General features: G+C 40.7%; 1 protein-coding gene and 1 long non-coding RNA gene across 2 annotated transcripts in view; one reads left to right on the top strand and one right to left on the bottom strand.

Annotated features, from left to right (window-relative positions):
- The window catches only part of ANK3 (ankyrin 3), a 743189-nt gene that overhangs the window by 406808 nt on the left and 323327 nt on the right, over positions 1-13054 (top strand). The window lies entirely within an intron of this gene.
- Positions 1-13054, bottom strand: part of LOC102489047 (uncharacterized) — a 32567-nt gene that overhangs the window by 9396 nt on the left and 10117 nt on the right. The window contains exon 2 of the long non-coding RNA XR_334339.2: positions 5802-5942. This is a non-coding gene — a long non-coding RNA (uncharacterized LOC102489047). The remainder of the gene's footprint in view (positions 1-5801; positions 5943-13054) is intronic.

Below are 13054 nucleotides of genomic sequence, written 5' to 3'. Positions count from 1 at the left end.
GTCTTGTTTGGGTGGAAAATCAAATTGTGGAATTTTGTTAGACTATCTGATGTTATTAAGCATCCTTTGAAATTTTCTGGTAACACTGAAGTGTGTCAAGTCAGCCAAGCTGGGTGATTGTTTTTCTAGGATCGTTCAGCTGACCAGATCCAGGTACAACTGGATTTGCTTAGATGTGTTTAGAGTTGTTTTTGTTTTTGTTTTGTTTTGTTTCGTTTTTCCCCAGGAGGATGTGATTCAAACACTGAGGACAAAGTATATAAAGGGAGTAATTATAATGTGAGGTCATAGAAGAAACTGAAGGCAAGAAGCAGGTAATGGATAGTCAAAAGGTAGAGCCCTGTGGATTTGGAGGTCTGTATGGTGTGGTGTACTTAGCAAGTGAGTCAAGAAATACAAAAGGGTGGCTAATGACTGAGGTGTTCACAATGTCAGTTTGGGAGTGATATAGTTGCTAGTGCTAAGTTATATAGGATATGACCATGTTGGTGTATGACTGAAGCGGGGGAAATGCACACTGGTCTGAAGGAGGTCAAGGATGTAAAAGGCCACAGCCTTAGAAACATCAGCTGCATGAGAGTTGATGCTGCTGAGCAAGCTGCCAGGATCAGTGACGGAGAAGATGTTAGGCCATGGGATTCAGTCATCAGTGACCAAGGGCAGTAATGAGAACGTCGAAGCATGAACACAACAAAAATCAATGGGTGATAATCTGATGCTCCAGAGGAGCTGAGCTTTTGAAGGAGGGTGGAGGCAGAAGATTTGGAAACTGTAAAGGGTACAAGAATGACATTTATTCCCAGTGCACTGCCCTAATTGCATGAAGTGAGGGAGTAAAATAGCCTCCATATTAAAGATTACCGAAGTATCTTAAGGAGATTGTCCATGTCTATTAGAACAATAGGGCAGTCAGAAGATGTAGTGTGTCTGGGAGACTTGACTTCAGAGAGTGACCAAAGTGGCCTTGGGTATTAGGGAAGGTGAGACTGCTTCTGGAACTCTCTCAAAGAATGGTTGATAATCCAAATGAGACAAGAGCATTTAGCTGGGACCAGTGGGAAAGTAGTCTGTCATCCAGCCACTGGGCATTAGGGGTGGACAGAGACTTCTTCAGGTGACCACTCCATTAGGGAATTTCCTGAGGTGGGGGTGCCCAAAGAAGGAACTGGGCAGCCATTCTCTTCAAGCTAATAGACGTTATACATACTGGGATCACATAGCAAGAGGAAATCTCTGGTCATTCAATCTTTCTGGTGGCAGTAGGGTTATCACTGACTATATGTGCAGACTGAATCCAGTGTTAAAATGCAGGCTCAGAAGCAATACTCAACACCCAAATGTTTTCAGAGATTTGTAAATTACATATATTAACTCAGAATGTATTATGTATTTTCTTGTAAACATGGTGTTGTAATGGTAAGAACATTATATTCTCATGGAAGCACATGAAGAAGTTTCTTGTCAAGATGGGTAAATCAGAGGTCTTAGAAGACTGCAGTGCTCACCTCCTTTAGACTATTTCTATGAGAAAAGTACATCCTACTTATTGCTCCTTTCCTGGGCTCCCATTTAAGCATCCGAGCTGTTTTTCCTTCTTGCTCACTTTTTAATGTCTTTTGCTGTTATGTGATTAAAAGATCTTTGAGGACAGGGTTATGCCTGAGTCCTATTTCACTGGCCACATAAAATTACTCTGAAAAGCACTCCTAAATGTCTCATTTCTGTTTCTGCCTTGTCCTTTTTGAGAGAGCAAGAAAAAAAAATCTTGAGAAGACGGAAAGGAGAAACAAAGAAGAGAACCCTTACTGGCCTCATTTTTTCATTTCCGTCGGAATGTAGTTCTTCGTTTAAAGTTGTCAGAAGACAAGATGGAGCCGACTAAATTTAAGCACACGAAGAAAAAGAACTTGGAAGGAAGTGTTGGGAATGGTCTTAATGTTCAGCTAACAAAAGACTATCGACTATTGCAATAGAGTTGAAAGAGTACTTTATGTTCTTTTGTGAGCACGTTAGATGATGGAACCGCCAGTGTTCAGCTAGCTTTTCTTTTTCCTCAATTAGCATGTTTTCTGAACTGTTCATGGCTTCATATACCTCACAGCGACTAAATGTGATAAAGGCATGGGAGATGTTGCCCAGTTCCGGCTCTATTTGACAAGGTCTTATGCCCAAGAGCATGGATGATGGCAATCCAAGTAAAAATTAGTTATGCACTAAAAGCCCTCAAGGGGACCCACCTGTCAAAGACAATGGCACAGAAAACAAACTTGGGTTAAAAAAAAGTTATTGATTTCCTCCTTGTTAATGTCTTAGAGGGGAAAGTAAAGATGTTGACTTATTTTTTACCATGGTTTTTTGTTTGTTACTTTTTTAAACTATCTCTCACTATGCCATGATCCTTCTACCTCAGCCTTGTAGCTGGGAATCAAACCAGAGCCTCCCACGTGGTCTTAGCATGTTGATTTGCAGCAAGTGCCCACAGGTCATTGCACTGGGGCCTGTTTTTGTGTTTATTTTTTACTCAATTTTATAGAGAGAGGAATAGTTTTTCATTTGTTGGTTTGCTAATTCTTGAAAACTACAATTCTTGAAAATTACGTAAAATACCAATGCAGAAAAAATAAAAAAGCAATCATGAACAGTTTCAACACCTGGAATTAGTAACAACAGGAATTAGTAATAACATAGCGTATATCCTTTTAGTCTTTTTTCCTCTGCACTGAGCTTTTAAGTAGCTAAATTATATTCTATAAGCAACTTTAGTAAAAGAAATTTTGTAAGATTAAACCACAAAACAAAAAACTTACAGTTCTAAAAGTAATTATGAAGACAATCAGATGCAGTGCTATTTCTTTAAAAGAAATGTAAACTGTGGACTTCTCTCTTTGGAAAAGAATCTAAAAAATGGATACAAATTTTTAAAACTTGAAAATCTGTATGTATATCAACTCATAGTATAATTAAGTTTCCACTTCTTGAACAACCAGATTTGGGGAGGGGTACTCTTAATATAGAGCAAAGCAAAGAATTAGCATTAAACATCCAGCTTGCACTACAGTCCTTTCTCTTAATCAGTATCTAAGCAAGAGCCAAGAAGAACTGGGGCAAGAGCTATTTTTATGTTATATGTTCTTTATTTCTGGGATTTGCAAGAAAAATGATGGCAAAGAGTTTCCTGACTGCTGTTCTTAACTCTAGTTTATTTGGAAAGTGTTATTTAAAAATACCATTGGTTCTAGTTAATTTTTTAAAGATTATTTGTTTCTTTCATCCATGAGTGAGAGAGAGAGAAGAGAAACAGAGAAGGGGGGAGAGACAGACAGACAGACAGACAGACAGACAGACAGACAGACAGACAGACAGACAGACAGACAGACAGACAGACAGACAGACAGACAGACAGACAGACAGACAGACAGACAGACAGACAGACAGACAGATAGTACCCCAACAGGGTCTTGAGACCCTGATCCATCCCCAGCCAGGTTAGGTCATGGACATGCCTTGCCCCAAGAACCTCAGGGAGGTCTCTGGTGGTAACCTGGTAACCACATGAGTCAGCCTTGCCAACTGCTGCATTGCTTCTACACCACTGTCCAGCCCCAGTTCTAGTTATTTTCCATCTAAGATTTACCAAATAATGTCACATTCAGTATCCCTAATGAGTCTGAAGATAGTTTCTATCTTTTGGGAGAAATGAAAACTGTTTACTACTGAGAGCAATGCTTCAGTTAAGTTAAGTCATAATTCTTCTTGTTTCTTCAAAGGCAACCATCCTTCTTGGAGAACCACAGAGTGATCTGAGAGGCCTGAAGTCTCAGATAGAAAGGTCTCTCAGATCTTCTCTTGTCTGTCTTCCAGCAGATGTGCCATTCGTCTTGGGAGATGGAGAGAATGGCTTAAATCCCAACACTTTATCTTCACAATCATGGAACAATTCACAATTCAAAGTATTCAGTGGTCAAGTCTAGCTGATTGTATTGTAGGAGGTGGAATGGAACTGAAAACTGGGCTGTTTATTAGATTTCGGTAGATGGGATGCAATGCCCCGCGGGAGACATCACCATCTCCCTGACATCATGGACTGCACGTGGCGGTGGAGATGCATAAGCCAAGCACAGCCATATCGTGCCTGGTCACAGGGCAAGCTGATGGAAACAGTGCACGTGGCCCTGCCTGCTGACTGCTGGGGAAAATGAACAGTCCAGGATCTCCCTGGGGAATTCTGAGATGATGAATGCAAAGATTCATGGGGTGAAAAACTAGATTTCTGAGACAGTGTTTATTTCAAAATTGTTCTTCATTCTAAAATTGCCCGTGCGATCTATGTATTCTTTCTGTGGTTGTTGACTATTCCTCATCTTTCTTTTTCTGAGAATGAGCACATGCAGAGTACAGATGGAGAGATAAGGCCTGTCATAGCCATACTGCTCATACTACTGGTGACAGTGACCAAAGGTCTTACTCATACCTTGCATCTTCAGAACAGGCATGCTCAGTTTGTATTAATGCAATGATAAAAGGAAGATTGTGGCAAGAAATCCTGTTAGAAGGTAAATTATATGAGAATACAGTGAACTATGTTGGGCAAGGGTGATCAAGAATTTTTTTTTTTTGGAGAGGTTTTTGCTATAGGGCGCATGCACTCGCCAGACAGACAGAGAGAGACAGAGAGATAGAAAGCAGGAAATTCCAGGATCTCCCTGGGGAATTCTGAGATGATGAATGCAAAGATTCATGGGGTGAAAAACTAGATTTCTGAGACAGTGTTTATTTCAAAATTGTTCTTCATTCTAAAATTGCCCGTGCGATCTATGTATTCTTTCTGTGGTTGTTGACTATTCCTCATCTTTCTTTTTCTGAGAATGAGCACATGCAGAGTACAGATGGAGAGATAAGGCCTGTCATAGCCATACTGCTCATACTACTGGTGACAGTGACCAAAGGTCTTACTCATACCTTGCATCTTCAGAACAGGCATGCTCAGTTTGTATTAATGCAATGATAAAAGGAAGATTGTGGCAAGAAATCCTGTTAGAAGGTAAATTATATGAGAATACAGTGAACTATGTTGGGCAAGGGTGATCAAGAATTTTTTTTTTTTTTGGAGAGGTTTTTGCTATAGGGCGCATGCACTCGCCAGACAGACAGAGAGAGACAGAGAGATAGAAAGCAGGAAATCACCCCCCAGGGGGGATGGCCATGCCGCAATCCCTTCTCCTCCATTCTCCTCTCGGGATCTTGGGAACGCACGCACACGCGCCCAGCGTGAGTTTAAGCCACCGGGTCCGGGACTCGAACCGCGGTCGACTACGTGGGAGTCCAGCAACATAGCCATTATGCTAACTGCTGGTCCCGATCAAGAAATTTTTTACAAATTACAAATACTTTACAAATTTATGGATTTATAAATTGAAAGAAATATGTATCCAATTAGAAGATAGTCCACTCCTGGCTTATTACAATGCTTGATGTGAGAGTCATAGGAAACTCATAGACTACAGGAATAGTACAGTTCCTATGTTTCATTCATTCATTCATTCATTTTTTCCCCTCTCCTACCCTTTTTTTCTTCTTTTACTTTCTCTACTGAGCAAACAGAGTTCAATCTATTTAAGCTACATACATGTACACTTTTAACTGCACTGTGCATATATGCCTAGCACAACACAGTACTTAACCACATCCAAGTCTTAAAGATTTTAGTTGACATAGAACAGTGAATGGTTCATACATTTATACATACTAATAATGCTACTCTGTCTCTCTCCTTTTGGAAATAGAATAAGAAAGAAATATACCTTGAAGAGTTGAAGGAGTGGTCCCAACAGAATGGAGTCATTCTCTAAGAACATCATAGGGGAATGTTCTTTCCCATGGTCTTGGGGCTCGGGGGAGGCTCGTCTTATCAGTAGATGACAGACACCATAGTTTGCTGGGATCTGGAACCATATTTACACAGCTACTCATGAACTTGAACTTCTAAACCCTGTAGTTTACTATGAAATTAGATGGTCAGCAGTTGTCTAAATGTGCACTCTTTCGCCAGTCTCATAGTCTGTTCAGGAAGAGCATCTGTGTTTGTGCAAGTGAATAAAGTCCAAAAGCAAACCTTTAGCAAAGATTTTATTATTACAAGTGAGAGAGGTTTTTTTTTTTTAATTTGGACTCACTTTTCGATTTGCTACTTATTTTAGTTCATGATTCAAATGAACATGGGAAGTAAATTGCTATTGTAGACTCATGCTTCACATTTAAAGTGGTATCTTTTTATTTTTTTACATTTTTTAAATTTTATACATTCAGTCACATTATTTAGCTTACAAAGTGAATATTTCAACAGGTGAACATTTCTCCCTAGTCCAGTTGATAAAACTATTATATCTTCAACACATAATACCACACGTCTTTGTCCCGTTAATGCTTTGCCTCTCTATTTTTCTTCTAAATGCCCTTCCTCAGACCCTCCTCTTTCACACACACTATATCTGGTATTTACATCCTTACTGTGTTTCGATATCCTTTAGTCAATTCGTTTCAGTCATATTAATAGTAAATGCCGTTTAGGATGTCTGTTTCTACACTGCTCTTTGAGTGTTTTGTTTTCTAATCACTGTTAGAAAGCCATTTCGAATGTGAGGAAAGGAATCTTTCCATTCTGGGTGCTTGCTGGACTGCTCCATGGGACCCCAATGGCCTGAGCAGCTGGCCTCTTCCCATGTGTGACTGCCTCGTCCCTTCTAACTTCCCTGTGACTCATCCTGATGCTCCCACAGCCTGGACTGTAGGTGGCCGCCTCTTTACTTTGTCCTGCCTCACAGTTTTCCCCTAACATCTCAAGGTAATAAAGATCAAAATAGAACTTAACATCTTGATGTGGTCTGTAGTTTTGCATGTCTGAATAAGAGAACCTGGACTAGAAAATAGAAACGACTGGTCTTTTATTTCCCCTTTTCAAATAAGGAACTTCCCAAATGCTCCTGCCCTTGGATGGAGCAGTCTGGTAGCACTGAAGTGAATAATTCTATATTTGGCAGTTCTATGTCAAAGCAAGTCTCATAAATACAGCAGATGTACGTCCTGGGCGGCTGCCATGAGGGTGCATCTGGGGAGTGATTTTCTGGTTATTGGCAGATCGGGGGGAGGGGGATGGTGGAGGAAGGGGAACCAAGGACTTTCCCCCTCATTGTTTTATTTTCTGAGAGATTGTCCTCAACTGAGAAACCTTCTCAGTCTGAATCTCTAAATGGATCTTTTGTATTTAAACACTTACGGTCCTGTTAACTGTTGGAAGCCTGGGTTTGGAGGTGTTCCACCAAATTAGAAAAGTAGGCCTGGCCTCTGTCATTGTATAAATTCTAATTGTTTCTGAAAGAAAAACATTTGAGGAAATACGTTTGTGCCCTCTGTGTGGCATTGTCTGGTTTTGTGAAAGTCGACTTAGGGGATTTTCTCTGTGAAACCAATAAAGCAGCTTAAGTAATTGGAGCTAAATTGTTCTCCCTGGCACATAGCCAAGTAAGTGGCCGCGGCAAGTTATCGAGGGGCACAGGGAACTCGAGGTGGGGCACAGCCACATCCTCTACCTCATCTTCCTGGTGAGTGAGGGGCTGCACAACCATTGAGACCCCAGAACCCAGCCCAGCTTTCAGAGACTCTAATGCTGACCTAACTTCTTCACACTGTGATGTTTCTCCTCTCTGTAGACACCTCAGCCTTTGGTCTCTCTTATCTTGGCAACAATTACATTCACAGCTTTCCATAGCTGCTTTTCTGCAGTAGAGATTAGGGCGAGGGTTTAAAAGACTCTCTCTTGGATAGATTTCTAGAGTCTCTTGGAGAAATGGATTGAGAGGATTGGCCTGAGCTACCTAGGGGACCTGCTTCATTTACACTGAGACAGGCTTACACTAGCTTCTGTAAGTTATGTAATACCTTCCTATCTCCCCTCATTTGTAATGTGCCAGGAGTTAGCAGCCCCCCCTCTTGCTTGCTCATTGCTCAGGGTGTAGTGAGGAGCTTCTCATGGTCTAAAGTTTTAAGGTTTTCTTGTTTCAGTTTTTTAACCACATCCATTTAAAGCCATAGTTTGTTCTTTGCTTCAGCTTCTTTAGGCTGTTCTGTCCCTAACCCCTCCCTCTATTCCATAGCCATTCAGTCTCTCTCTCTCTCTCTCTCTTTTTATTTTTATTTTCCTTTATTTGGAGGGGAAGCATGTATACTCCTGCAGAAGGACAGAGAGAGAGAGAGAGAGAGTGAGAAATCACACCCTCCCCCCCAGGATGGGGGGATGGTCATGCAGTAATTCCTCCTCTTCCATTCCCATCTTGGAATTTTGAGCACACAGCACCCATGCCTGGTGTGTTTTTCAGGCCATCAGATCCGGGTCTCAAATGGCAGACTCAGCCATGTGGGATCCAGTATGTTCACCACCACGCCACCTGCTGGCTTAGCCATTCAGTCTCTCCTTAAAGCCAGAACTTTTAGTTACCATCTAAGCTCTATCATTAATTTGCCTCCATTTATTGGATATTTACACTCTATCCTACCATACATTTCATATTGTAGATATTTGTGTCCTTCATCTTAGTTCTCCTGCCAGATTGTAAATTCCTTAAAAATCAAGGAAAAAGCATTATCTTTAACTCTCCTTAGTATCATGCTTGCACACAGTAAGTGCTGCTCAATAAATTATGCCAGCACTGTGGTTGTCTATTATAATTTTAAATATATCAATAATAGATTTATTACTGTTAGGTGTGTAATCTCAGCATCATTGTGTCCTATTACAGTCATTTCCATGAAGATGCTTCTTAACTAGATAGGCCCTTGCTTTTTATTCTTCTTCTGCTATATTTCCTAATTATTCCATTTTATTTATTATTATTATTTTCAATTTTAGTTTGCCATAGGGCATGTGCACTCACCAGAGAGAAAGATCAAGAAAGCAGACCACCAGGTCAGGGACTTGAACCACAGTCAGTCATGTGGGAGTCCAATGTTTCAACCACCAAGCCACTCTCTGCCCACCTTCCTCTGCTATTTTCTTGTCTTATCACTAGTTTTTTTCTAAGTCTCTATTTGCATCTAGGTAAACTGACTTGCCCAGAGACCCATGATACTCAGAGGTTTCTTTTTCTTTCTTTCACTTTTTATTTATTTATTTTTATTGAAGAGGTTTTTTCTATAGCACATGTGTGCTCACCAGAAAGATAGAGACAGAGAGACAGAAAGTGAGAAGTCACCCCCGGGGTGTGTGTGTGTGGCCATGCCGCATCCCTTCTCCCCCATTCTCCTCTCAGGCTCTTGGACGGGCACATACACACACACACCCAACGTGAGTTTAAGTCACTGGGTCTGGGACTTGAACCACAATCGACTACATGGGAGCCCAGCAACATAGCCATTAGGCCAATTGCTAGTCCCATCTTTTTCTTTTTCAAGAGAGAGTTTTTTTTATAGGGTTTGTGCACTCATCAGAGAGACAGAAAGACAGAAAGTTAGAAATCACACCCCAGGGGGATGGCAACATGGCAATCCCTTCTCCATTCTCCCCTTAGGATCTTTGGGCATACATGCCTACACACCCAATGTGAATTTTAAGCCATTTTTTCCTATGACTCAGACCGTGGTTGACTAGGTGAGAGTCCCTTGACATAACCATTACACCATCTGCTGGTCCCGCTCAGAGGTTTCTTATTCTGACATGAATATTTATGCCTATTAGAAGAGAATACAGAGACCAGGAAATGGCGTAATGATTAAGTTGCTGGACTCCCACAATCAGCTGAGGTTTAAGTCCTGGACCCATTCATTGGCTTGAAACTCATGCCTGGCATGTATATGTGGGTGCCCAAAATCCTGAGAGGAGAATGGAGGACAATGATTGTGGTATGACTATCACCTGAAGGGGGATTTCTTGCTTTCTGTCTCTCTGCCGAACACACATGCCCTATAGCAAAAATCTCTCAGAAAGGTGAGAATCTTTGCATCTATCTTCATGCTAACTTCTGTCCTAATAATTGCTACTCTTTTTAATTCTGTTTCCTTGTATTTAGAATTAGGGTTCATGTGGGCTTGTAGCAGATAAAGACAGTGATTTGTATCTAAAGAACCTGAGTTGAGTCTATCTTTATGAGAAGCATTGACCGAAAATGAAGAAGGATTAAGATTTACATGTACTTTTTTTGTGTTTTAAAAAAACAGTGATTCTGGGTTCACTGAGTGTTTCATGAACTTGTTTACTGAGTAGTTGTCTTCCTTAGCAACAAACGATGATCTCTGACTAATCGTTGCTGACTATTTTCATGAGAACTGAAATTTCTGAATATTTTCCTCCGTTTTGCCTGCCAGAGCTGTGACACATGAGGCCTTTGTACTCTTTCTCCAGCAGTTCATGAAATCCGTCATTTGGGCTGTCTGCGTGGACATCTTGCAGAAATGATCTTTTTCTGATTTTTTGTGGTTGAATTCATAAGATCACAAATCACGCAGAAGATTGGAGTTTCAGTAGCAAATGAAAAGCCAAGTGTAACACCAAACATTTCACGCCAAAAATGTTCTGCTTTTCTGTTGAGACCTAAAATAAGGTCAAAGCAAAGTAAGTAAAGCATAAGATTTTGTTTGGGCCAGGATGAAGATGATCTACCAGTCACCACAAAATCCAAGTTTCCCTGAGGAATGTGTGCCAACATGTTACAGACTTCAGGATGATTTTTAAAGGCAAAAGTTGTGACTAGGAGGGGGGATGCTCAAGAAATCGTGTACAACAGTGATTGGCTAAGTCCTATGACAAAGAGAGTGGACAGACCTCAGGATCACCTGGAGTCACGTTGCTTTAACTTAAAGTATTGAGACAGTGAGTCTGGAAGGTAAAGAAGAATGTATCGCCCAGTAAGTGTCATAAATTAGAGTCCACTGAGCTCAGGTAGCATCTAGAGTTATCCCAGGACGCATTCCTAAGAAAGCTACAATAGAGGCTTAAGTTTCATATCCTCATAGCTCTATTGAGGTAGACTGGAATCTTCTGTTTTCAGGGAAAACTGGTCTATTTAGGGAATCTGTTAGCATCCTCAACATTTCAGTTTGAAGATGGGACATTTTAGCATAAATGCCTCTATTTCAGTCTGTCCTGTTGGGGAAGATAGCAGGAACTTAATCCAAAATACTGGCCTCCTAAAATTTTGACTTTAACACTCTCCTTAAAGCAACAGTTACTTAGCTAGGTGGTGGTGGCAGGTTGGTGTTCTCTCCTCGTGTGTGGTTCCCTCCTGAACCCATCTTGTTATCCCTTACTTAGTCCTGGAGCAAGGATTCGTCAAGTACCAGTTCACACTGGGAAGGCTGGTGTGGCAATAGGTATGTGTAGGACGTGTGCACATTGCTCCAGCATCCCTTCTGTTTTTGAAATCATAGTCTATGGTCTTTGGACAAATAAGGAAGATGTTCCTTTTCCCTCATAGTACAATTATGGAGATCTTAAACCAGGCTTAGTGGCCTTTATGATCTGAATGAGACCACAATAAATTGATTTCTTATATGGCTTAAGAAATGATACTTTTATTTTTATAGAGGTACCCCTTTTAGAAAATAGAAATATAGCATCTCATGAATGTAAACACAACAACTAGTAGTAGTAGTAGTACTATTAATACCTGTCAGACACAGTGACTTTATTCCGTGTCAGGCAGTCAAACCCTTGAAATGTAATATCCTCTTTAAACCTTTCAGCCCCTTGAAGTGGGCAACGTATTCCTATTTAACAGCTTGGAAACCCGAGGCTCAAGGAGGTTAATTGACTTGTCCTGGTCACACAGCTCATGTGTCTCAGGGCCGACATTCAAGCCCAAGTCTGTTTTACCACTGAGTCTCTGTCCTTAGTCATTATATGCGACTTTCTCTGGGAGGCTCTCAAATACCAATAGTGCCTGAGATAGCTGATTGTTTTTTTGTTTTTGTTTTGTTCTGTTTTTCTTTTTTCTTTCTTTTTTTTTTTTTTTTTTTTTTTTTTTTTTTGGCTAGTTCTGGGATTTTCTTTCATTTGACAGGTAAAGGCACATGAATAATTTAAACTGGAGTCCCCAGATTTTCATATTACCCAGAGTTAAAATGGGCTGGTTGGTGGTTGGGGTGTTAGAGACTTACAACTCAAATGTGAATTTGCATGGGAAACGCAACAGGAAGAGGTAGAACCTCCTCTCAAAGACTTTGTATTCCATCCTTAGTCTGTTGCTAGTGGAGCTGGAGGGAATGTAGAGCCCTAAATCACCCTAGGAAACAAAGCTCATTTCCTGGCTGACACCTCAGTACGAGGTGAGGCAAGCAAGCAAAGCAAAGCAAAGCATGGTGTTGCTGTTGGTGAGGGTTGTGTGGGGCTGACAAGTTCAAGGTAACACCTGAACCTCAGAGCCCATCTGACACTTTCACTTAGACCAGAGCAGTCACACATTTTTAAATGTTCAAGGCAGTGCTTCTCAAAACTTGGTCCCTGGGTCTCCAGGAGTAATATCACCTGAGAACTTAATGGAACTACAAAAAAACTGATTTATAATCTTATCGACTCATCTACCTGGAACTTAACTATTTACTACCTCACCATTTAGAGTATCAAGCATTTTGACAAATATTAATTAATTTCATCCTTATAATCCTGTGGAATGTTCTTGTCTTCATGTACAGACAAGGGAGCAGAGTTCAGAGATGGTAGATGATTTCTCCGATACCACACAGTAAAACAACTCACCTTGGAAGTTGACCTGAGTTTCTGCACACATGCTCTGAGAATTAGAGATATTCAATCCCATAGACCTACTTCATAGGCAGGAAGAACAAACACACAAGCAAAAACAGAAAAATTCTTCTAATTTGTATGCTTTCATGGTTATGAAATTAGACTTTTCAGAATACAAAGAGTTAACCAAGCTGATGTTCCGCTAAATTCACAGACCCTTCCAGACTAGGTGGGAGTATGGAGATTAAACATGCAGTCAATTTACGATCATAGAACATGTAAATCGTCATATTTTAAGTCCAAGAGACTGTTGAACACCTGCAA

Source organism: Tupaia chinensis, unplaced genomic scaffold (genome assembly GCF_000334495.1).
Source record: "Tupaia chinensis unplaced genomic scaffold, TupChi_1.0 Scaffold000199_1, whole genome shotgun sequence".
In the NCBI taxonomy this organism is placed as follows: Eukaryota; Metazoa; Chordata; class Mammalia; order Scandentia; family Tupaiidae; genus Tupaia; species Tupaia belangeri.
This window is presented reverse-complemented; position numbering and strand designations above follow the sequence as displayed.